This window comes from Clinocottus analis, unplaced genomic scaffold (genome assembly GCF_023055335.1).
Source record: "Clinocottus analis isolate CAN_PGR_092001 unplaced genomic scaffold, fCliAna1.0.p SCAF_4, whole genome shotgun sequence".
Classification (NCBI taxonomy): domain Eukaryota; kingdom Metazoa; phylum Chordata; class Actinopteri; order Perciformes; family Cottidae; genus Clinocottus; species Clinocottus analis.
This window is the reverse complement of record NW_027176153.1, coordinates 17087942-17115398: the sequence shown is the minus strand read 5'-3', so window position 1 is coordinate 17115398 and position 27457 is coordinate 17087942. Positions and strand designations below refer to the sequence as shown.

The 27457-nt window shown below is 39.7% G+C and overlaps 1 protein-coding gene across 3 annotated transcripts in view; it reads right to left on the bottom strand.

Annotated features, from left to right (window-relative positions):
- The window catches only part of hoxc13a (homeobox C13a), a 48068-nt gene that overhangs the window by 17275 nt on the left and 3336 nt on the right, over positions 1-27457 (bottom strand). The window lies entirely within an intron of this gene.

The following is a 27457-nucleotide window of genomic DNA, read 5'->3' as shown; positions in this document are numbered from 1 at the left end:
GTCTGATTGACAAAGAGGAATCTAAATCCTGAATGAAGCAAAGCAACAGTTTATTCCTACTACAGGAGCAATGTGAACATGTAGAAAGTATTACAAAACTGTAGAATACCATGTAAATAACACCTAAAAAAGGAAACAAACGATACAAATACTTGGTTAATTATTACCATTGAGGCATTTCTTTTTTTTCCTTCAACTGACCATTCAAAAAGGAGCAGCACGACTGCAGTTCAAGTCATAGACGAGAGGAAATAATTACTGGTGGTATCGGCATTAACGTAAAAGTATAATTAAAATAAATTAACCAGAAGGACCAAAAATGCAAATTAGTGTGGTTAAAAGCAAATCGTTATATGCCAAAAGTATCTTTTCTGCTAGACAGCAGATCTGAACCCCGGAAGGTGCCCGTCTGCCCGTCGTCCTATAAAATGACCCAACACAAGGGTCACGTTTAAAAGGCGGCAAACACAAACTGGAACACTGCGACTGAAGCAGCTAAAGGAAGTCTTGTCTAATCAACCTCATGCTACTTTTATTTATCCAGCAAGGAGACATCTTCACATCTCCTGGAAGGATCGACAGCATTTTGTACAACTATTTATGGTTCTCAGACGATGAATCCTAATAAACGTCACATACTTGACTTTGCTTAAAACCATTCTGCACAAATGAGTCCAAAAAATGGTTTCAGAGCATTCCCAGTAATACATTCATTTATGTGGCGGGAGACTATATTTCTGTTATGTTGTCAATAGATCTCCAGTAAGATTTCCTCATAACTCTTCAGTTTCTCATAGGTGTTTTTAAACTGGCTCCTCTACCTTTCACCATTGTCCTTTCATATGCGTGTGCTGCTAGTTGCGCTCTGTGATAATCTTATGAACTTACCTTGGAAGTGCTGAAAAATCTTTGCTCTACCTTGATTACAACATCTGTCTCAAAACAATAATAAACATCAAATCTCAAAATTCTTCTCCACAATCTGGGATTTTCCAAAGACTCGTAAAAGTCCAACCTTGCAAGAGTTGAAATTCGAAAATTTGGCAATCTACTACTAGGCTTTCAACAGAAAATTAAAATGTGTAAACTATTTTAATAATCTGAAGTAAAACGTAAAATGCGAAACATTTCATGGTGATGATTTCACAAGTGAAGATTTGTTGTTTTTCTCCCATAAGTATGGTAAACGAAATACTTTTGGTTTTGAGAGTGCCTCAGAAAAGCAGACTAGCACTTTAAATGTTTTAACATTATATAGAAATAAACAGCAGATTTATCAATAATAAATGATATGCAGCTCTTTTGATGCATCTACACTTGATTATAACATACGACTGGTATGACATCAACATAAAATGTACATGCATGGACCAATTCTTCCAAGCAACGACTGTATTGAGCTTTTTTTTTAATTTTATTTTTTACCATTTATGACCCTTGTGCAGTGAGGACTGTAAGTATTTTTAAATATTATTGTACACATTTTTAATCTCAACTTCTTGTGTCTACATGCATGTCAGTGTGACTTTGGTATCAAATGAAATTTGCCAGACAATCATTGACAATGTGGATGTTAAATGTTAAAATATCCATAAGTCCTTGTGCAGCCTCAACAGAAACTAATGTTGACAACTGTGCTGCTTCAAGTAAACACAGCAGACAGCCTTTTGTATCTAATTCCACAGGAAAGGCGAGAGCAATACTTTGTAATGGTATTAGGAGGGCTATAAAAGTGTCAGAGCCCTGTAAACAGGCAATCAGAGAGTAAGCCATGGTCTGTTTTTGCAGGCATCAATCACTAAGTAATGTATATGAAGTCTGAAAAAACTACTGGGCAATTGACATAATGTGATGGGTCTACTTTGTTTGGTATTACTGGACAGTAATACTTAAAAGGGCTTTATCCATAAATGCAAAGGACATCTTTGTCCACATCTAGTGAACCAGAAATAAGGATAAACAAACATATTGGTATGAAATTCAGTGGGAAACCGTTTCATCTAGAATGTTCTTGCATCTCCTTTTTCTTCTTCCCTGTATTTAGGAAACAAAAAAAAAAGTGTTTCATGTTGCACATCTAAAGAAACCGCTGTTACGTTCAGCATTGATGACATGCAATCAAACTGGGATGTCGCAATCACAGTATAGCATGCTCATTCAGGAAACCTCAAGTAATGATAGTTTATTGGGATGTCATATTGGTTTCATTTCAGCTCGTCATAGTGACTCTTTGTCAGACCCCTTGCCGTGATTTTCTAACACAGAGCAAGGTCACAGTAAATATGTGGCTCACCAAAAAAACTTGCTGAGGTTTAGGCAACACAACTACTTAGTTGGGTTCAGGAAAAACAGCATGGTTAGGCTGAAATAAATAAGTATAAAAACCTAGGTTTAGGCAACAAAACCACATATTTTGAAAAATCATGAATGGGCCTAAAATAACTACGTGGCCAAAGTAAAACGTTCACTACGTATTATGTACTGATCACAAACATCTTGAACACATCTCCAAAATAGCTCAACATCGGTCTTGAACACCAGTTTCCTGGTTAACAGTCCTGTGGGTTTAATGGGTCTATATTAGACTTCCCCGGCTCTGTATATCCATTAATGACTGGGATGGCTTAAGTTGTAGTTACTCTATAGAAGCATCTCACGTAGACAATAAAGGGTGCTTTGTGCATTGGTATCAGATGCAGAGGGTTGGAAAAATGTGTTGGTGTTTGATTCCCTGAAAGAGAACATGCTGGATATCACTACATTAAGATACAAAATGTAAAAAAAAAGAACTCTATACTACTCATATCTTTGAACGTCTTATTTCACATACTAATATTGTCAAATAAATGTAGTGATGTTACAGTATATTTACCTCCAAGATGTAGTAGAGTATAAGTGTGAAGTTATAATATAATTGGAAATAAAGTAAATTACAAGTCCCTCAAAATAAATTACAGTCTTTGAGAAGTTCTTCATATATGTATCTTTTTGAGCTCAAAGCACCACTGTGTCTCAGAGCCTCACAGATCTGCAAGCATGGATGTTAAGATGAGGTCTCGTTAATGAATGAGGCAACATACGACCAGTTTATGGGACAAAGAAGGGAACAGAATTCAGAGTAAAAGCACTTCAATACTGAAGCGGTAGTGCTACCAGTTAATGATTTGTGAGAACTTTTTTTTTTTTTAAACTCAAAGACAGGGTTGGCTGACTCAGTTTTAGAGAATGTATGGCAGACAAGCCTTATATTTTAGGTTTTTAGACCACCCAAAACATTATCCAAAGATGTAATGAAGACAGTTGCATGGTTTACTTTTTTTCTCATTAGCTATGCAGTATATAGAAGGTAGGAAAAGGTAGCTGTGTTAGTTTACTATAGGACTTTTCCTTTGTCTTATCAATGCTCAATAAGTGAAAAACTAATTAAATTATATAAAAAGGGGGATTGGTGTTCCATCCATTCTTTTTTAAAGATGTTAAATGTTGGATCTTTGACTTAGTAAAGTGAAATACAAAAAAGATTACTGGGGCAATTTCCAGTTTTCCCTGTTAGCTGCTTTCTATCTAACTTTGTTCCATCAGCTCTTGCTTTTGAAATACTATTCAGCTTATCTGTTGCTGTTCTGATACTTCTTTTAGAGAGATTCAACTTGACCAAATAAGTAATAAAAATATTTGGATATAATTTTGATATGCCTTTCATTCTTATAAAGGTATTACATTAATTTATCTCAACACAGATTATTAGCACATACATCTGTTTTAAAGTCTCAAATCACCCCTTCTTTTTTTTTAGCTTCTTAGCATCTAGAATATAAAAAACAGTTTTGACATGTGCCTGTAATTACAGAGGACCTCCCTGTCTGGGTTAGGTTTCAGAAATAGCAGAACAATGCAAGGTTTCCTCCAGTATAAAACGCAAGCCACGCCTAAGTTGACCCCCGCCGGACATACGAATATCTTTTAGATGTTTTTTAAACTACATTTACAATGGGGAGACTCAGTTGGAAACATCAATAGAAGGGTTGGAAAGCACGGCAGCTGTTGGTTAAAATGTGAACTCACTATAGAAAAACAGCAGGTCTGAGATCAGTGCCCTTTACTCTCATGCTTCCAACTATCGCAAGTTAAAGTTTCCGAGCATCCTTAGTTAGCTACCTGAACTGTCCATAACTAACACGCTCAATGGTATTGGTGGTGTGACTTTAAAAAATAAAATATTCACAGAAACTGCGGGGCCTGAAACCTTAATGCATCCATCTAAAAGGTACCTGCCACGGGGATCAAATGAAATCCTGCAGTTTGAAAACCAAGAAAATCTAATATACATAGATTTTATGGGACATTACCCGAGACAATGTTAGAATCACATTTCAACAAGACTGAGTGTCTAAAACCATGATGATTGCTATGTTAGGCTGGACTTGTATATTACTCAAATATATTGCTAGCATGCTTAGAAGGTATAATCTATCCCTGTCAGCATGCCAACATCTGTTAACAAACATGAAACAAAGTGCAACTGAGGGGAATAAGATTGTCATTAGTTTTGCAGAAACCAAAGTTTTCGCACGATAATTATACTAGAATCAAACTTAAGGAATAATAAAACTAATGATACAATTCATCTTGTATTCAATACAACACAAACAAACCTCCTAGTGGCTGTAGAATAAAAGTGAGGAAATCACCAAAGTCACTCAGATGATCCTCTGTACACTATGGCAATGTGACCATTACACAATGAATTCACAGCAATCCATTGAATAGTTGTTGATACATCAGTCTGGACCAATCGACAGACAGAAGCATATTATTCAGCTGACTGTTTCTGATGGAGGTAATATAAACCCTTTAACAGCTGATGTCATGACGTCACGGTGTTAGCTGGAGGCAAACACAAATCACCTCTGAGCAGAGCGCTATAGTTCCAAATGGAAAATGACATCTGCTGTGTCATTGAGTGCCAGAATCGATATACATTCAAGATAATAAAATGATTCTAGGCTCCAGCAGGCTGCAATATCGGCGAAGCATTTTAGAGATGGAGAGAAAATGTTGCTTATAGTTTAGCTTCGCCTTTAGCCAACGACCTAGACGGCTGCCGCGCCTCAGCACTGGGCTCACTGTTCACACAGACGGCTCAACTATTAGAGAGATGGAGAGAAATGTTGCTAAGAGACTAGACTATTTGAGAGATGAACAGAAGGCCCGCTGTTGGGCTCATTCTCTGCAACCAGTGGTGGACCAAAGCAACCAACAAATCATTAAAACAGCTGCCGACTTGGCCTGCCTGAAAATTCTGCCTCGCTTCCACGCGACATGAGGAGGAGAAGACGATTTGAACAACGTCGTCATTTTTTCAGAGTAATGCAATTTGCTTTCCTACGCGGTGCCAAGAGTGTGTGTGGATGGAGTTGTTCAATTCTACTAATTTAGTGGCGAGTTACTTCCACTACACTTTTTAGCTAATGTTACACTGGCCACAGAAAAACCTACAAAACAGCAAGTTGAGGACAGCAGCAGCGCTGGGTTTTTGTCCCTCCTTACCTGTAGGAAACCACCTCCCCGGGAGGAGAGCAGACGGGAGCTCCGGAGAACAGCTAGCCAACTGTCCAGCTCTGGAGATAGCCAAGCTAGCCAGTCCCCCTGCTTTCCCCCCTGCAAAGTAGTCTGCCAGCATAGGGGTCGTCTAACATGGCCCGTTCACAACGTTCACTTTCTAAAGTAACACTCCGGGTCCTGGAGAGTGAGTGACTAAACATATTGAGATAAACTCATATTGGAAGTCATTGCCATTCTCACTTCTGTATGGTGAGCTGGTTCATCTCTATGACTATTTAATCTGACAGTGGTTAGATTAAACCTCAGAGGTTTTAATGCTGCACGGTATACAGATATTATAAAAGGTACCCGTACCTAAAAAATGATACAATTTTGCATATTTTAAGTATCGATACTTCCTCAAAATAGCCTGCTTCCTTATAACTGCTCCACTCTCTCATGCAGCCTGCATGTAGAGAGTGCGTGGGGACAGAGGTCAAGGGGGCGGGGCTAAAGGAGCAGGGCTCCAGCTCACACAAGGTGCAAGCAGCACAGCTAGTGATCTGGGGAGACATGGCCTCGAGTTCAGGAGCTCTTGCCTACCGTCCTCTGCTTGTAGAAAAAAAGATGCCAGGAGTGGAATCTGGAGATACTTTGGATACAGTGCAGATTGTGAGGGAAAGCCCAATGACACTGATAGACTCGTCTGTAAAACGTGCTTTAAAGCAACACAGACCAAGGGAGGTAACACGTCAAACATGGCCATGCACCTTTCCAACAGACACCCCAAACTTTTTAGAGTTTTAGTTTTTTAGAGAACGTCAGGTAAGCAAATGTGATTTGTCAAGTGTTCAAAAAGCTGGAGAGAAACAAACTGGTAAAAAAGGGAACCATACAGACATTTTATTTATTACTATTATAGATAAATATACCAGTATCGTATTTATGGTATCATATTGAATTCTGGTATCGTATTGTAAGTATTGGTATGCTGATATTTATGGCAGTTATCGTATCAAAGTCATAATTTTGGTATTGAGACAACCCTAAGAGTTTAGATAAGATGATGTCAGCCACATCACAGCTCCAACTATTGAATCTGAAGCTGTTTTTTGTTATTGTAAAGGAAAGTGCAGATGCTATCTGTAGTCTATTGCAGGGTAGACAGCTGTAGACAGTTGAAAGCCGTGCTTTAGAGCCAGTCTTCACAAACGTACCAACAGACCATCATTATTATCACCCTACGAGCCAGATCACAGTTGTGCCAGTCGATCTAATGCATATCCATCCAGCCAAGCAAGACTAAATTATATAGAAACAAATCAAGACATGACAGGTTTTCCTCAGTGGAGGACCCACACAACCCACACCCACACATCCAAACCCACACCCACACACAAAGATGGCTATAAACGCACAGAAGAGGACTCAGCTGCAGTGATGCGCATAAATCAAGAAGAATGATTTCCATGGTTTGATTGGTTTACAGTAGATAAACAGACATAGATATAAAGCTGGATAGAAATAGATGACTGGATTTGACCTTTTGTTTAGGGGTAGTGTGCTGAAGTAGCAGAGGACGCTTATCCTGAAAACTACTAATTCAGTTTTAATGCAGTTTACGTCCAAAATATTCCAGAGCTCTCCACTGTAATGTCTATTACAGTCTAATAGGGAAACCACCTGGAATTTATTCAATAAAAACGAGAAAATGCACAGACTCTGGATATAATGTGATTTCATAGGAATTAATTAGTCGTTTTAAAAATCGTGTAATTCAGATAAAATTAAGCTCAATAACCTTCAAGCAAATATGTACTCCTGTCATACTCTGACTATAATTTATTTTTTCCTCGCTGTCTATTTTCAGTCCTGATTTAAAATACATGTTGCATGCAGTTACTGTGGGTGAACGGTCTAACTGGTGCTTAACCTTCTGAACAGGTGCCTCTTCCTGTCCCACTGTGGAAGCTTGGCCCTCCTTGATGACTGTAACCTTCGTCTGTAGGTGTCAACTGTGATCTCATATTTAGCTACGATGGAACATGATGAATAGCCCACTCTTCTGTGTACTGGCCAATGGCATACAGTAGCCATTCTTTCAAAAATGGTAAGGTAATGTTCAATGTCATCTGAAGAGAGAGGCATAAACTTAGGGTCTCTGTGGATGTGTGCGGCTCGCCTTGATGGTTGTGGTCGCACCTTCTGCCTGGTGGCCATAATCCCTGGACCGCCCCGCTTTACGTCATCCTCACTGCTTGGATTGTCCATTCTGCTGTCATACTCCTCTCTTATTTGAGTCACATGCATCGGACGAACATCGTGTTCCATACTTTTCCATCTCAGGTCTTGACGTGTGGTCTCTTTTCAATCTGCTCATCTCTTGCTGCTTTGGAGCAAACTAGCGACTTTACCATGCTCAGCAACTCTTTTATGGCATCAGGTGTCCTGGCTACTGTAGTCGGTGAAGTCTCTGGTGCCCCCATCTATGGGCTCTTCTTTGTTCCTTTTGTCATTGCTCCCTTCAATATGTTGACAGGCCTTTACCAATGCCACTGTTAGGATGCTCGAGCGGCCACGGAGGCAAATGAGCCGATTGGAAGTCAAAGCCGTTAGGTTGCAACTTTTTTTTCTTTTCATTCAATTGTCACACCAAGGTTCAGCCAGTCTCTACTAGTCTCCACCCATCCCCTTCATAAAGAAATTTAACTCCTTATATTTCCCTGGTGACTCTAATTAGACCAGACCTACCATCAAGAGGTCAATCAATCTTTAAGAAAATATGTAAAAAAAAAATTTTTTACATGATTTTACCAACGCCCAAATATCCATAGTAATTTACTCTTTTTTATGATATAAATAAGGTCACAATTGTTCTGCAACCTTACATTTACCACAATTTCCATTCAAGCTATTACTTATATTGCCATTGCCACTATCAGTGGTAATATGAGTGATAGCTTAAACGGAAATTGTGTCTATTTTTTCACTGAACAGACAAACTGGGAATTGCATTACAGTTGAAATAATTTACATCTTTGAAGAAACCAAAAGCTCACATAACCTTTTACTTCCTAACCCACAAGAAGAAAATTGCTTTTGTACCAGTACTGTGCAAACATACTTGACAGAACGGCTGTGGCCAGTATGTTACAAGGACCATACAAACTGTCAAGAAGAGCTAACCGGATGTTGTACTTCTGTGTGTCAACACCAACATGTGTATGTATCACAGTAAAGCTGTATTGCAAATCCATGTCATGGCCTAATGTGACACCGGTGGTGGTGATGAAACCGGTAAAACGGCCATCCTAGCATGTGTCACAGACCTTTCATAGTGTTGATTGAGTGAAATATTCCCTTAATGCACTTTGGACCTTATTCAGTGCATTGAGAGAGGGGGTGAGATACAGAGTTTATGGACTGAGGTTTTAAAATGATACAAAAACTTTATTTGATCATGAAGATAGTGTTAATCCAAATCTTTGGTTTATCAGTGAAGTGCTCTGTTAAACATTTCAAGGCAGTTCAACTTGCAAATGAAAGTTCACCTGCTGCCTTGTAAGTGCAAGTTAACTTGAAGATTTCTTTTGATTCAACTGAGAAATTAAAGTTAATTAGGTTCAAGTAACTACAACGTTCTAGTTTTCTCAACATTATGATTCAAGTCATGAACATATCAACCCCTGTTTAAACTTGATCCAACAAGTTATCAGTTCAAGAAAACTAGTCGGACTAACACACATTTCTGCATTTCTTGTAACTGTTTCAAGTGAAAAAAAAACCTTGTAAACAATGTGTACAACTTGCTATTTCAATTTAAGAGGATTTAAATTCCAAATTTGTTTCAACATGCATATAAATGTTAATTTGACTGATAATTGAAAGTTTGCCTGCATTATAAAAAGAAAGAATAAATTCTTACTTCTGTTCAAAAATATAACATGTATTGAAAGAAAACATACACTGAAACATTGGCTACATTGAAATAGATGTGTTTACATTGTTCCCATATACAATTTGACAGACACTGACAGTATGCAGACTGAATCCTCTACTAAAAGTATAATGTAGGCTGACTCATATGAACGGGTCTAGCACTGGTTGAATCTGCAGGCCTGATCTGGTCTTGTGTCACATGATGTTTTCAAACTATAGTTACAGTGGGGCTCATTGGAATTTCATAATGGGCGGAAAGCTCACCAACGGCATGTGTTGGTTAAAACGCGAACACGCTGCGTTAACAGAGCAGGTCAGAGATCACCGTTCTTTACCCAAACACTTCCCTGTAGAACAAAGCTAACGTTACCGAGCAAACCAGCTTTCCTGACTGCATTAACACAACTTGATATTCACTTAGTAAATGATGGTCCCATTTAGAGTAAAATAGTTATAGCATGGTATGCTTTAGGGTGTGGCTACCTTATGATTGACAGGTCGCTACCACAACATCTGGGAGTTGTCAGTGTTTTCATCCTACAACTTTAACGCTTTCACAGTGTGTTTTCAGTTCATGAAAGAAAATGTAAACCTTTTTGCTGGCCTAAAAATGTCTCATTCAGCAACGGCGATTGTGCGGTCATACTTGGACCAACCCTCTTGTCAGTCACAAAAAGCCAATTGACGACAGCCAAAAACCGAGATGGCAGTGACCAAAATGTTAAATTTGAGCCTTCAAAATGACCGTTCACAAGCCAAAAGGTGACATCACTGGGACTATGTCGACTTCTTATAAACAGTCAAGGCGTACATATCTTTGAGCATGAAGTGAATTTCCTACCAGACGCTACTCAGTTGGGTTCTGTAGAGTTAAGTGTCTGAGGAGCAGGATGTAGTCTCTTTTACTATGGTGATTGGGCTAATTCAAAGAGACAGCTTGTACTTTGAAAAATCTCTTTGGAGCATGAGGTTTGACTGACACCTGAATGGCCTACAACATAGAATATGTGTTTCAGTAGGTGTTCTCGTTTCAAATTAGGTGTAACAAAAACTATTATACAAAGCCTGAGCTTCAGTTTGTGGCTATATTATGAGTATCTATAGATATTTCATGAGCCATAGCTTTTCAGTTTTTTCATCACATCGTAATTCAAAAATAGAAGTCTTCTTTACTAGACCTTTTACAATCAATAAACAGTTTTTTAAAATCTTGTTTAACAGTCACTTACTGTCAAGTTTTTGTATTAAAAAAAAAAACCTCAGGCTATAAATTTAGCAATGAAATGTACTCCAATCGCTTGTTTTAACTTTTGGTGGGAGGTTTATTTATTCACGATTGGATTGTGAATCTGACTCACTTTCTGTGCCGCATCACTCTTGACTGCCACTGTTGTACGTCTAGAAAGTTAACCCCCAACAGTCATTAGACATGATCTTCAATTCCATTCAGCTAAGTAGTTTTCCTTCTACTTCACTGTTTTCCATATCTGGATGAGCATGCACACATTTGTGGCGCCTTAATGCGTCCCTTTGAATGATTACACGAGTATATGCATATACAAGTCGTAAAACCCTTGCAAAAGGAGGAAAGTATTTTTAATCAAACCACAAAACCCTTTGTTTTGTGTCAAAGAGTACAGTGTGGCTCTGGGGACTTATTTGGTCATGTGGGGGTGGAGTTCAAACTGCACTAACAAAAAAGGATCCATCTTTACTCGTTCATTTCTGGAAAAAATGGAGGAAGTGTGTTGTCTACGCAACGTGATTCCACCAAGTCTTTTCCTTTGTTCTTCAAAAAATGTTCCAATGTCTTTTTTTGACACCCATGAAAGAGTTAACCCTTTTTCCATTACAGCAAAGACAGATACTACGTAATTATATATCATATGTTTCCAGTTACATGTGCAATGTCACTCTTTTCCACTACTGCTGTCAAAGCAACATGGAAGCCATTGGGTAGCCAGAAAGTCACTATTTATTTCTGGCTGGAGATTGAATTAGTTAAATGTCAATATAAACAGATCTTGCAATATGTCACAATGAACATACGTTTCCAAAACTCTCGAGTACATTGTAAATGAGTCATTAGCCTTTGTGGGAATAGTACATCACTCTGGATCCCATACTTATATACTTACAGCTACCGTTTGAAAATATGTTAGTTCTGATGGATTTAAAGGATACAATAACCTCAAGGAAATATTTATCTCACAGCAGCTGCTGTTGGTGTTTCGTGTGTATCAGAGATTTTGCTTGTCTTAACCAATTTTCCTCATGTCACTTCTGTAAGGTAGCACCATATGGGCCTTTATAGTGCTGGCAAGTAACGGCTGCTGGCCGTGGTTGAACATACTTCAAAATATACCTTATACTAGAGGGCTAAGCAGGGGTTTGTTCATACAGACTGATATTCCGACTCTTATTTGAGCTAAATCCTGACAAGCCAACACTTCCTCCCCAGTATGGACTGAATAGGACATTTATAATGCATGGATAATTAGTTTCAACAGAATTCAAAATGTTGCCAACAAAAGAAATCTATGTGTCACTTTGCAGGATGTTCTCATACACCGTGTAGGAGGCATACCTACCAAAACAAATGCTCTGTAATTTATTTTACAAAATGTATTTGTATATATTCCACGTAATCACAAACAAGGAAGTATAAAATGTATTTGTATATATTCCACGAAATCATGAACAAGGAAGTATAAAAACTAATAACGCTACGTACGGCGGAAGTCGGCAAAGAGGCCTAGGTTAAACGTGTTGTTCATGTTACTGAGAAATGCACTTTCAAAAGTTGTGATACAAGAAAATCTTATGCAAATGAATACGAACAGTAAGTTGATTTTTAGACTAAGTCAGGGAAAAAAAATTAATAATGTATGAGATGTGTTGCATTTGCTTATACAAAAAATAAAATATTTGGGGGTGTTAAAAAATGTTTAATTTATGATTGTATCAACATGACAGCCAAAACCAAACCTGTGTATATGTCAGAGAAAGGAAAACTTTACAACCCATTTGCGCTTCTTTTTGCTTTAACTGTCCGCTTAATCAAGTCAATAAAAAAATAAAGTCAGCTTCTTTATTTCATCCAATTAAGAAAATGACATTAAATGAACTGAAAAACACATTTTTGACAACACAAACAAGATCATAACAAATAAAGATGTAGTTACTTTATGTTCACCGGATATGAAATCCCTCTGCATGGAATAAAAAGTCATACACAGCCTCTACTCTTTTACTCATTGTGGTGTCAATCACTGTGCCATCGCCACAAGTGTGTAATATAACAATAACTATGTTTATGGCAAGACATAATATTTTACTGTAAATATGTCTTGGCTTACACACAAATAAATGAGTATGCCAGTTGAGCACCATATGCAACTAATTAGGAACTCTTTTTTGTGTGTTTTAACAAGAATATGAGGGAGGCAAGAGGAGATAAAGAGGGAGACATGATAGTTCATATTTTGGCGTTTACTTAGCAGTCTCCCTTATGTATTCATACACCGAAAAAAAATGCAAAGAAAGAAACAGAATTAAGAACGTTGTAGTCTATTATCAAACAGCTTGGCACGCAAAAAAGGTGTTGCCAAGAACAAAAGCTAACAGACAAATAATTGCGTGTGCAGATACTGTTTCAGATTTACCCCGACCAGGTTCCAAATCTTACTCCACCTCAATAAGAACACTTTGTTCTTGTGTTTAATCACTGGCACTGGCAGACAGAGACCACAGTGGTTATGAAATGCAGCCAAACATTTCAAGGAATGCACAAACTAGGGAGAAAAGCTTTGCGCACTCGTTCTACTTTAAATGTTTACTTCTATGGCATACAGCTTCCTATGTGCAACCACGTCAAACATTAATGACATTTAAAGTTTTCTTTGGTGGCTGATTGAGTTGGAATTAGTCTTAAGAAACAAAAAAGGACCTAAGGGTGAGCAATAAATCAATGTAGACCTTGTTTCCCGTGGGCTATTCAGCCACTTGGGGTGTAAAACTCTCAAAGGCAATGAGCACTTGAAGGTCTGGAGCTACGGCCGCCAGTTTCTGCCCAGCAATTATCCTGTCTGCGTGCCTCCTAAACACTGCATACCAGATATGTTTGGGCCTCTTCGGCAACAGTCCCAGTTATGGAGACACACATGCTAATGACACCATATTTTCAGAGCTGCAGAGACAGAGGGCCTCTGGCCATCACTTCTAAAACACATGCCACACAGCCTGCACCACCCACACCACACAGACCTGTTATTGATGACCACTGACGGCCATCCTATTCACTTGACTCAGGGTGGCCGCCATGGGCAACAAAGCAGTAAATACAACTTGTCAAGGTAACGTAACTTAGTCATACCTGCTTATCAGCTGCCTACACTTGTCTTGTTAGAAAAGATAGATATCCTATAAAAATGTGTTCGTATATCGACAAATGTTCTTTTCCCCTAGTAGAGTTGTGCTGTCTGAGACTTTGCGTTTCCTTTTCGGGATGCTGCCCTGAAAGGAGCAGACTGACAAGCACCTGTCACATGGATTGATGTGTCCAGCTGGTGAACAAGAGGTGGGCTCAGAGACATAGGAGCAGCACACATTAAATCTGTTGTCCGAGACGAGAAGGGTGTGGTTGAGGCCCGAGCAGGAGGTTTGTAGGGGATAGGAAGATGAGGTAAGATGGAGGGGTGGTAGAGAGGGAGGGGTGGATCACTAAGGGAGAAGGTGACAGGAAGTGACTCTACCTTGGATACCTTCAAGGTGATTCAGTAAGACAGAACATTCCCAAGGGTTTACTACTGCGAAGACACAGAAAGAGAGAGAGAGAGAGAGAGAGCGAGGGAGAGGGAGAGGGAGAGGGAGAGAGAGAGAGAGAGAGAGAGAGAATTTCAAGGTGCAAAAGCTCTTTGCAGATGTCCAAATACGCAGTAAATCACCGAGGACCTGAGGGTGCTCAAATGCTTTTTGACTGAATCCGTCTCCCAGCCCAGCGGCTCCAGTATGACTAAAACATTAACAGGAGTCTGCAGGGTAGGGGTAGCTGCAGCAGCCCACCCATCCCCCACTAGAGCCTGTACAATCCCAGGGCTGAGCAAACATAAGGCCAAACCAAAATGGCTTCCATTCAGATGTTGTCCAAATGCACGTTTTGTTTAAAACCAAAGGAAATCCTTGACTAGAGGACAGGCTTGTACACAAACTATCTATTTAGCCGCGTGTCCCCATTCTCATGAGTCATAAAGTTGCCTCTGGCATTTCAGTAGAGAAGTCTGTGTCGAGTTACAGGTGTTCATTTTAACACGGTTGCTCCAAAAAAAAGTTTATGACTTTTCTTCTTCGGAGGGCTAAGGAAACAGAAGTGACATTGGGCTCAGAAAACAAGTTTGCTTTAAAGCTAGGATATAATCACCTTTATAGCACAATAATAGATGAACCTACACAGCATGCTATGCAACAATACCTCTGCAATCAGCATACCCTTCTGCAAACACCCGCTGAGCTAAAGTGCTGAAAGGCAGGAAACAAATTACTCTAGTGAATGAAAACAAACAGCCATATTTAATTTCATTATATTCTATTACAAACGTATGAAGAAGCATTAGAATGAGAAATAAATAAAAAATGTAGGATGCTTCCACAACATAATCATACGTGGCCTGGAATTATTACTTGGTGTTTACTTTCCTTGGTTTACAATAACTGGAACAAAACTATTTTGTGAATTTTCAGTAAGAAGTTTAGTGCAGCACCATTATTGAAATGAGCGATAACATTAATGCATCTATTTCTTATTGCTCATAAATGGGCCGAGTAGCGAAATAAGTAGTAGTGAAATGAATTAAAGTCTTTTAACAGTTTTATGGGTACAAAATTACAACTCTACATTTTGAATTCATTGAAATGTAACTGGCAAGCTTACTTTGGAGAGTGAATAAATGTTCTTTTTATGTATGCCGTTTAAACTTTTTGAATGCTTTTACATTAATGTGTTATATACTTAACATTGTTTTTTTGATGACATTGTCCTGTAGATAAGACCATTTTTACTCTACGCCTCATTTTGCTTCCTCTGACCTCCAAATAGAAAATGACTAACATGATTTAATGCTAATGAAGAGAACATTAAATAGGGATATAAACCAGTGAGGGTTTATAATTACAGCAGAGAGCCACAGAACTATATCCACTACTCAAAATATATCAAACAGTCGTGCTAAATTAACAATGAGTTATAACATTACACATATACAATGAATTAGCAACTTGCTAATTCATTGTATATGACAGAAACGGTAATATTGCCACAAAGGGAGAGATGGAGATCTGCAGATGCAAGACTGTGACTTTCTGCTGCCTTGACGTGTGTGCTCGACTGCCCCCTGGCAGATGCAGCTGTAACTGCACTACAATTTCAAGAAAGGAAAACCACTCCCTACGACAGAAAACTGGTCCAGCGTCTGACAAATGTGTCATATTCAGCTTCTCATTGATGGCATTGACACCGTTTATGGTTCCTTTCAATAAGAGGTATTGCAATTATCTTATGATCAACTCGAAGCACGGCATTTACAACTCCTAAAGTTGTATCACTTAAAGTCATTAAACAAAAAAAATAGCTTTGGAAAGATAAGCTATATAATTATATGTTGACCTTTGCAAGTGTGCAAACCCTTGAGTAAAGACCAGATTTTGGTAGACTCATCTTTAAAAAACTACAAATGAAAACTGCAATATAGACAATTTAAATAATTTGGGTAATTAATGGCAAATTGCCTGGTCTTGGGTTTTATCGTATTAAGATAATCCACACTGAGATCAGAGCCTTTCCCTGTCATTCAAGTTTTCTGGCAATGTTTAAAAGCCAAAACTTATAATGAATTCCTCTAGTTTTTGGCTGGTAAGCAGCAGTTACACAGATTGCATGTGCATGGATAACTGTTTCCATCCAAGCCATGGGGGACCACTGGGTTTCAGCTCTATATGAGGGGGGGGGGGGGAGATAATATGCTCACAATTTAAACCATAAAGCAGCAACACCAATGGATATACTGTAGAAGTAAAATCTTGTGCGTAAAAAAAATGCTAATTAAATGATCAACTATATAAATAAAAGGTCAGTACGAACATGGTAAAAGGACACATGATGGACTAAATGTATAACAAAACCTAAAATGCACAGGAATACAGGACTGCTGACAAAGTTAATGTCTAGTTTTTAAACCTTAATGGCACTGAGAGGGTAGAACAGCTTAAACAGTTGGACAGTATATCTTTCTGACAGTCCTTTTTACATAAAGCCTGCATGCCCATGGTACACTAGCTGTAATGCAGTAAGGTTAGATGTGTTGTTAAACTACCCTCTGTCACAAACACATGCTGTGTGACTGAACTGCAGAGTAGCCCACAAAAACTGTTGGGGTATGGATACTGCATTACAGTACCTCTATCTATCTAAGGGTGGCAGCACAGCCCCTGACACAAGACATGGCTAACTGTGATCACTGCAGGGAATATCTTTACCATCTCAACATAAACCACCAGGACCACAGAGAATCACCTGGTCGGTGACGAGTTACTTCGGTGTATGAAGCCAGCATTGTACCAGTCCTCCATGATCATTTTAACTTTGTAAACTCATCAAAACTAGAACTATTAGCTATATACTCCATTAATAGTCAACTGTCACACATTTTTAGGTGAGAAATACAGCGTTGCCACTTTTCCGTCCTTAAGGACAGCTTTGATCCCAGTAACACCTTCCTGTGGCCGTGATGAATGGACACAGGGCAGAATATACTAGAGGGCCACTGCAGATGAACACGCGTCGCTGCATCCATTTAACAGTGCTTAAAGTCTGCTCAGTGCAGGATGACATCACTCACCCAGGACCACTGGAGCAGAACCAGAGCCTGTAAGGCTATTCAAATTAATTAACAAATGACCTTAGATTAAAGGGGGAGTCACAGATCAGACAACGAAAGCATTCATCAGCTCAATGGGCAATGGTCCTCTCACATGATGCCTTAATATAAATTGTCTGTGCTACAAGCCCACACTGACATAAGACACACTGTATTATACACAAATTAATATAGAGAAAAAAGCTATCAGATATTGCTTAATTTACTTTTGCCTCGCAAGCCTTTCAATGAATCTGCTTTATATTAAAATGCCTTTGAATATAAAAGCATCGCTGGTTGTTTTTCTGTTTGAGGAGGAAAATTCAACAATAAAGAAGCAACGGAGAACCATGTCACGGTGCTGTCTGATAAAGTGTAAAGTAAGCGCCAGCCCAGATGGTATTTTCTTTTATTTCACATACAGGCTATATCTGAACCATCTTAGAGAGACAAGTCAATCTCAAGGTTCGCTAATACCGTCCTATGGACAGGGGATAAATCCCTTGTAGGCAACAAAAAGCAGATCAATAAAGAAAGCATGTAAACAAACCACAGTGGAAATGAAGTTGCGATAGATGGAGAGTGGGGTGGAGAAGGTGACCAGCAGTGCATCACATGGAGCGCATGGCCAGGGACTGAAAGAAGAATAAAAGGGCAAAAAGCCAGGAGGATATTAGGGTGAGGAGCAGTGGGAGTGCAAATGAGGAGAGGGAGATGCATGGTCATGAGGGCTAGAAAGAAACAGAGAACGAGGAAGAGAGCGTGCGAGGGAGATGCGGCGCAAGCGAGAAAATGAGGGAGGGAGAAAAACGGTAGTGTAGAAGTGATTTATGCTCGTTGTATAATTTTCTACAACGCTGCCCTTCCCCCCCTCCCCTCCATGGCCCCCCTTCTTCTCCTTAGTATCCAACCCTCCCACCAGGGTGTGCTCCTCCTCACAGTCACACCAAGGAACAGTCCCTGGCCACACCAGCCAGTGATTAAGATTCTGCCGTGATGCGACTGCAGCACTTCGCAAATGGAAGACTGGACATAATTTCCCTAAAATGCTGTTTTTTATCACCTATTTCCCCTTCATCAGCTTGCCGCACACGATTGATAGCTGATGGCACCTCTGACAACTTAACGTTTTTATGGCTAGATTTATGGGCTATCTGCTCCTCTCCTTTTACAGCTCAAACTCTGTAAAAATGCTTATTTCCCAGATAAGGAGAGGGAGGGTGTGTGTCTATGTGTATGGAATGGTATCACACCCAACTAAATGCATGTATGAGAGAGAGGGGCCCACCTCACTGCATTGCAGTCCACATCGGTGCTCGGCTTCCACAGCATTATAGTGACTGAGACTAAAATAACCTCTGCATAGCACCACGGGTTAAATAATACTTCTCACTCTTTGGATGGCAAGCCTCCCCAACTCTCATCACCTCAGCAGAACATATTTACCATCATCCTGTTCCTAGGAAGTAGTAAACATGTTAACACAAAAAGCACATACCTCATATCCATACAACACATGTATTTATTTGGAGTCTTCTCTACCAGATAGGCATGTGATGGAATGGTTTTTTTGTTGTTTTTTTTTAACCAGCAAAACTTTCACAGTGTAAGAGGTCGACAATAAAACATCCTTAATATATCTCACAGGCTCCAAAACGTGTTTGTCTCGTTTCCTTTAAAGGCACATGCTCTGTTAATAAGTATATGCCGTTTGTATTCAAAATGGTAACCATCACTCTCAGTTTAAGACAAGTCTAGATAATTGTAGTGACACTACGTACGGTGAGCTTTAATGTCAGTGAACACCTGAGAAAAAACTGCCTTGTTAAGTATTTGGGTTCATGAGAGTCTGCACATGTTGATGCAAGTAAGAGGTTTTCAGTGTACTAGGAGGCTGTCAGACTTATCGAGCTGCAGTGGAAGCGTGGCCACTGCAGGTTCCCCTCCCTCTCTGGTCAGATTTACAGCCAGTACAGGCTCCCAGTTAGCCTTCTCCTCTCCTACGCTGATGAGCCTGGCAGATCCCAGACAGATGCCCAAGGGGATTGGAGTGTGACAGGGAATGGGGGAGGGGAGCCAAGGAACGGTGAGAGAGAAAGAGAGAGATGGGAAAAGTAGGGAGGAGAGAGAGCGAGAGAGAACCAGTCTGATGAGATCAGTGATTCATAGACACCCAGGAGGACACACCCTGGAATGGGGTAATACCACACATGTTTTAACTGGGCTGGCCCATATTTCATTAGGGTTACCAAGGCTACAAGAAGCACCTTAGGAGAGTCTTCAGAAATCATCCCTGCATGTTGTTTTAGATGCAGCCTATGTACAGGAGGAGTGGATTAGTATTCAAAGCTACAGTGTGCTCATCCTTTAGTGGAGAGGATCAATCTGTTGAGTAGAGAAAACACACTTTTGATGTCTGCATATTTTCTGATCATGTTGCTCTGAATTTTCCACACTTTTTTTTTCTTGGTCAGTGTACATTTTATGATAGTCATAATGGAAAAACTGCAGCTCTAATGTGTTTAAATATAGCCGTCCTCCCAGTGCAATAAACCCAGTATGGTGCCAACTTCTTCCAGAATTTAAGGTTGCAAGTACCATTGTGCCGTAATGCTTCATTATATAGTAATCACTGTCTGCTATATGAAGAAGCAGGCTGGTCCTCGTTAGCAACAAGAGGAGAATTACATACCAACAACTTTGTTTGTGAAGGTCTTCTAATAAAGCTACCTTAGTATATCACGTCTTTATTCAAAGTTAAAGCTACCAGAGCAGGTCTCAGGACTAGCCAACTCCAAGTACTGCACAGATTAATATTGTATTGGAAAATACCTTAAAATACAAATGTTTCCTCTTAATGGAATAAGGTAGGCCTCTAAATAATACAAAAACAAACTGAGGTTTCTTATCCCACTTTGGGATTTGAAACTTCTTACTAATGCTGTTGTTATAGGTCTTCTATCTTTGAGCATTTATTGTGCTACTGCTAGTCTTTCTTGCAAAAAAAAAATCTCAATGAGATTACTTAAAAAAAAGTTATTAGTCTGCATCTCACACACAAGTTCATGACTAAATCATGGTGAAGTAGTTCATCCATGTTGTAGCTTTTACCCATGAGGACCGAAACAGAGCCCTGACTGGAGAGTTGAGGCTGAGTACTGTTCACAGTACACACGTACTGTTCGCACGACACAGCTTGCCGTCTTGTACTCAGTCGGGCGTCTACAAGTCATTGTGTTTTTCACACTACGTGACTGACTGGCGACAATGGGTCACACACTACAAGAATTTCATCTGGAATCCAAGATGAGACCACAAAACACCACATTGTCACCCACACTTGTTTTTAACTATTGCTACTATGTAAACCAGTCTTATGTTTATTTATGTAACCGTCCAACAACCTAGGTGCAACTACAACAACTTTGGTCCGTGTTTGAAATGCTTGCTTACCTAACACACACTTAGGTGACCCCTCGACCAGGTTCTTTAAACCCATGTCTTGCGCTCTTGTGAGCTGTAGCTCCCTGACAGATCCAGATATTTAGCATGCTAGATAGCTGGAATGCGTCTGCGATTTACCTGGGAGTCTCTCGGTTTGCATCTTTAAACAGTTTCCACAGCGCTCGAGTGCCAATGTGGAGATAGAGCCGAGGCAACTTGCCTCAGATCTGAGGTTTTTCTCTTGGAGCGCCAAAAACTGTCTGTGAGTGGATAATAAGAGCTAAAGTTGTATCATGCGAACTAGGAATTGATTGCTCCGATTATTTCCACGTAATAGCTGTTGCTTTTTCGGTCTTGAGCTGGACAGGCCCGCAATAAACAGGTATGGTTTAAATTAATTTGGAATGCAAACACGGCTCATGTTGTTTCAATTAAATTTGGGGCATTTATGTGTCACGCTTTGGTTGACTGAGTCAGATTCCTCATTTTGCAAAAGGAAGGCAGGATTATGCACAGGAGACTAGAGGAGGACAATAATGAATAAAGCCATTACAACGTTACTCGGCACCTGGGAGGTCCTGTACGACTTTAGCGCACTGAGGTTTATCAACACCTGGTTTCCTAACACAGCACTGGCCTGTTGATAAACTGCTAACTTTTGGACATATTTAAAGTGTTGAAAAAAAATCAGAAGTACCAGGTAAAAACATGACATCAGTGCAGTAAAAAAAAGACTTCATCATCTAAACAGAATTAAATAGAAGCGTATTAATCATATAATGTCAAGCATGGTCCCCTCTAGAAAGCCACAAACCGGGTTATTCATTGAAAATGGTCTCTTTCTGATTAAGCAATCACATTGCAAGCATACGCTGCCCAGTTTTCATAAATCACTTCAAACATACATGGCATTTGATTAGAACCCATTAGCAATGAGCAACAGCGTGTGTACGATGTGCATGTGGGGAGGCATGTGCATGCGTCTCATCTCACATTTTCCATGGTCTGCTCTTTAGGATGTTCCTCATTAGTGTGAATATTAATGCAACCAGAAAGGGGGAAGAGGAAAAGAAAAATCTAAAAGGAATTTGGAAGAGCTTTTTAAAGGGGCCATTTCATCAGAATCGTTATTTTTTTGCGGTTCTCTGAAGGCTCGTAACCCGCGGTCTATGAAGAGAGACATGCCGCAGTGGGGCTTAATTTAAAACCAGAAAGGTCACTGCGCTAAGAAAGGTCTTCAGCTCAGCCAAAAATATAAAATGTGGAGGGGAAACAGAAAGTGGTGGGGGAGGAGGAGCGGACCAAAAAAGAAGCCGTATGAAAGAGATCAGAGGATGCCGATTATGATGGGGAGACACATGCGAGAGGAGATATGTTCAAGTAATTTGGAAAAGATCACAAAAATGGAAATATATGGGAAAAGAGGAAAACAGAGGATAATGAACCAAGTTGCAATTGAACTGGAACAGGCCTAGCATCAAAACAGATGCAAGAGGTTTTTTTTGTTTACTTTAATGGTGTTTTTGCAAGTAATTTGTTATAATGACCAACAATTTCAGGAAAAAAACACTGTGTCCATACACAGTGAAGGATTGCCAATCTGTCCGACAATCTGTGTTGGCAGAAACAACCCTCCCCGAGCCTTTGTTGAATTAGCCTGCCTGTGCTTGGTACTGGACCAGAGTACTAATGGTCAGATGGGAAATTAGCTTTGCCATATGCAACTCAGCACAAAATAGGTACAACTTTGAAAACAAAATTTTTCCACAGATCGGTCTGTTAATAAAGTGATGATGACACTTGATTTGGCTAAGAAAAATGTCCATTGTTGGACTTGGCCTTGTTAACAAAGTTAACCGCCCTCCGCCAAATCTACCTTACATTCCACAAACTCACATCCCCGTCTTCAATCATTTGTTTATCTACAAGCTCACTTTAATTGTCCTCTGGGTTTTTGACTGCACCACATTACATAAAAGCACACAGGAGCCTCATGGCAGCAGCACGACAGTCTCTGATGTAAAGCCTCACGCTTTGCACAGATAAGACGGGTTCAATTTTAATGTTGCTAGCACACCGAGACGCACCGGGCTCACTTGTAAAACAGAATGCCCCCTTCGCTTGTAAACGCAGCAGCCCAAGAGGAGGAAAGAAATGGGGGTTGGGCCAGCTGATGTGGGGCTGAATTAAAATGAGGCGAGGAATTCCACTTGTCCAACTCCTGCAATCCATCCAGTGGATCAATTTCTTCACTCAAATTCCCAATCCATTCCCCATCTCTTTTAAAAACTAATACCCAATTCCAATCACAGCTGCAGTAAAGCATATCTTGTAAAAGGTCATAGTGTGACCTCCGAGTTCTCTAAATTGGATGGTGGTTGGCCCACTTTCCTTTGAAATACTGCACAGCCGGAAATAAAAACTGCCCTGTACACAATCACACCACCAGTGGGACCTGCATCCAGCCCATCAGTAGGTGTTCATTTTGATGTGAAGTGTCACAGCGCAGAGAGTTTAACAAGATATTGGTTGTCTGTGTTGAGGGAAAACGGGAATCAGACCTCAAACCTGAACTAGAGCTTGGGGGCCTCGGGATGATTTTGGGTAAGGTATATCTGTGTGCTTGCCATAGGCGGCAGTCATATAGTGGAGCATCTCTCCTGCAGACAGCCAAGGGATCTGATCAGATGGTCGATCAAACACTAATCATTCCCTCACGGCCCATACCGAGTAAAGCTGTCATTAATTTTGCGGAATTACATCAAATCTGAGACATTCTTTATGTGGCCCACGGCCTGTAGACAGTTATACGACAGGGACTGCTGCGCTAAGCAGATGGGGCAGCTTGGCCGTGCATACTAAATACCACCGTCCCCCATTTCTCCATCTCCGCCCTCCCAACACTCTGCCCTCCTTCCAGGCACTCTGCTCTCTCTTTCTTTGTTTTCTACCCTTCTGATGCCTTTCCTTGACGACATTGTCACACAGCCCTCCCTGATAAAACGTCACTCGACCTGCAGTGATGGGCACTATTTAATTCAGAAATGCTCAGATTGCATAAAAAACAATATATACTATACCCTTGGCATAAAAAAGGTATTTCCAAAAGCTCTACTCTGACACAAGAGACATCAGTTTAATTTAGTATGATGAGAAGATAAATTGTTTACAGACATAAATCTTTAATGTTTGTTTCTTGGATGTTGACATCTTTAACAGTTTACTTGTCTATACACAACAGAAGGTCATAATCCCATTTGAGGTTGCCTTGGCAACTGATTACTGCTGGAGGCAAGTTACGATTTATGACTAGTGACACATACCTGCCATTCCCTTTGAATAAGACATGTGGTAAGCTATATTCAGGCAGACCACCTCAGGTAATAAAAGTGCAGTAGCACTAGGGGGCTATACCATGTTCTTATATCGAGAGGAATTCAAAGCCAGGCTGCGAGAAATCAGCAGATGACAGGGATTAAATTTGTGTGGAATAGTTCTTGTTGGAAGAACAAAAAATATTCACACCTAATCATTTACTATTTCACTGTTATATTTAGACTTCTCATCTTACTGTCTCTGTTTAATCTTACACACAAACTCAGCATGTCTCCTATTAGCAGGGAGACAGGGGAATTTGTATGTTTCTGTCTGAAAGAACGTGCAGTTCCTTTGTTATCATATGACCATTTCTTACAAACCGCTCTATGGGACGAGGGGAAAGGTTCACAGTTAGGCCGAAGACGTCATGAGGGTTTCTGTTAGTGGGTCATAATGTGTATTTAAGAGGTGGTTCTTTGAGAGATCTTTGAGCAGTCTCGGATATTCAATTTGTCTATCATGTTGTACTTCTAACTCTGCTTCTTCTTTACAACGAATAAATGTTCCTGTTTTAATGATTTTACTCCGAGGGGTCGAGTGAATTTTTCTAACAGTTCTGCAACAGATAAACAAACTGCATGCAAAGAATCATGTGCCACAACAGTTGACAGTTGAGTTTTTCTACCTAATGCATAATATATTATTATATTTGTCCAATTAACACCTTCAAAAGAAAAAAGTAGACTATACATGTGTTAGAGTGTGCATATGTGTATCTGTGGGTGTGTGTGTGGGTAGGGTGAGGGGGGGGGGGGTGATTGGGGATGTTATGACAGACAGAGGAGCCATAACAGCAGGCAGCCAGGTCAAGATCAAGCAGTTTCATGGACAATCCACGTTTCAGTCTAGTCTCTAGTAGGGTGAAGCCTCACATTCCTACTACACAGGCTTCTTCTAACTTCTAACAGTGATGCTTCAAAGTCAAGGCTAACTGAGGTCTGCCATATATCTTTTTCTAAAATAACAGCAAAAATATAGCAAACAATCTAAAGATTTGATTAATTTGATAAGTTTATATTCATGCATATGGCTTTTCATACTAGTTAACTGAAGAAGAAAAAAAATGAACAGAAGAAAAAAATTAACAAACAAACAAGAACAAGCTAGACACCCACTTTGAATCTTGTAGAATCTAACAGAGCAAGAAGTACAAGACGGCATTTTTGTCTTCCCCAACATCGTAATCTAAAACACACATGTAAACAATGGCTACTGGAGAAGCTAGTCAATGCAGTACACCCCATTTAATTATCCTACGGCTTAGAGAGCCACTATTTCCAGCACCACTTTGCTCACACAGGCTCAGCACACTATTAATCCACTTAAACACAATTTATAGGGTCTCAACATCGACTGTCCGTCGGCATAAAATTACATGAAGCGTCCTTATAGTGTCTTCAACAGACTAAATTAGCCAAACTGGACTTACTAATTGAGGAGAGTAAAGCACCGTGTGACTGGACTGACTCGTCAACGAGCAGAGATAAATAAGCAGGCTACGGGAAGAACATCAATAACTATAATAATATAGGCTGAACATTATTTAAGCTGCGGGTACTGAGGCACGATAACCTTAAATACTCATTTCCACTCATATGATCTGGGTTTGTACTTTAAAGTGGTCACATGCAGACAAGTATCTCCTACTGAATGTACAAAGGACATTTGTTTTAACTCCCTCAAGTCATTTTAATGGCAATTCAATTTAAATGTATTAATAGAGCACAATTACAAAGCCAATTGTGATGTTTTTCATTTAGAAGCTGACAATTAGACATGTTGGTCCAAGACAAAACAAACATTATATATATATATATAATTTTTTAAATCACTGTTAAACACTTTTAGACTTTTAGTAGTGATACTCGGCAATTAAAAACTTTTGTTTTCTTGTAACGTTTACAAAAACTTGAATGCACCAGGCTTATTTAATGAAAAGTCTACCTTCAGTTTTTCTATTTAGAATCCCATCTTGCAGCCTCATTAAATATTTTTTCTTGTTTATGTATATAATACTAAATTATTAAAAAAGATAAACAAAAAGGTATGCCAAAATGACATCATACCTGGGACAGTCTAAAGAACATGCACTGTGTGTTATCAGTGGTTTGGAGATATGGTCTGCATGTGACAGTCTAAATGCATAATGCACCGAGTTTTAAAGATGGTCTACTGCCATCTGCTGTGCAGCGCTGTAACTTCCTCATGCTGCTTAACTTACCCCACATGTTCACAAGACACAATGTGAAATGTAAGGAGTCTCTCAAAACAATTGGCAAACGGCAGCACATTTCAAAAAGTATGATTTATTGGGTTCAAAAAAGAAAGAAGCCACATGAATAATATCAAAAGGAGTATTTTCCAGTTGCATAGGTAACTCAGTAAAGCTGCTTCATTGGAATCGGATTATGTGGGCTGTTGATTATTCAACTGATTAGCAAAAATGATTCGTAAAAACAAATTGCTCATGTGCAAGTTGCAGAGAGCTTATCGCATTTTACTTCCATTCAATTTACACATCATTCATAGTTTACGCTGCCATCTACCTTTCATAGCCAGCTGCGTGGAATTCATGAGTTATTTTAACATTTACAACATATTCTAGAGCAGTGGTTCTCAAACGGGAGTATGTAACGGCACGTGAGATTTTAAAGAAAATGTAAAAAGCAGCATCCATTCAAAAATACTTAAATTGTGATTTTATAAACATTCTTCATAGCCACCAGTGTTTGATGTAATGTTGACATCTGTATATGAATTTACACTTATTTGTTGATCTTCTTTATCAACCAAAAATGTTTTGCACTGCTTAGGCGGTACTTGGCTGAAAACATATTTTACAAGGTTACATCACTGAAAAAAAGGTTGAGTACAACTGTTCGAGAGATAATTTGTAGCCTATCACAATAGAAATTCAACACGAGCAAAATTGCTCTCTCCCACGTATCCGTGTCGCTGTATCGCCCTCTAATCGTTGTTTTCCTCATGGCACCCAAGAGATAATCACCTCATTGGTCAGCCTGCACATCTGTCGCACAACAAGCAACTCTCCGCGCTTTGACATCCGATGAGAAAAACAACGGGTGCCGACGAGGAGCATCTTATTACGTGCAGCGCGACCTCTGCTACTTTGCTCCGAGCCTGGGGATTGTAGTTTAACGGGGTCTGTTACAGCGCACTGGTATCGACGTGGTGAACAACAGCTCCCACAATGCCGCGGTGGAAGTGAAGCTGTCACGCTT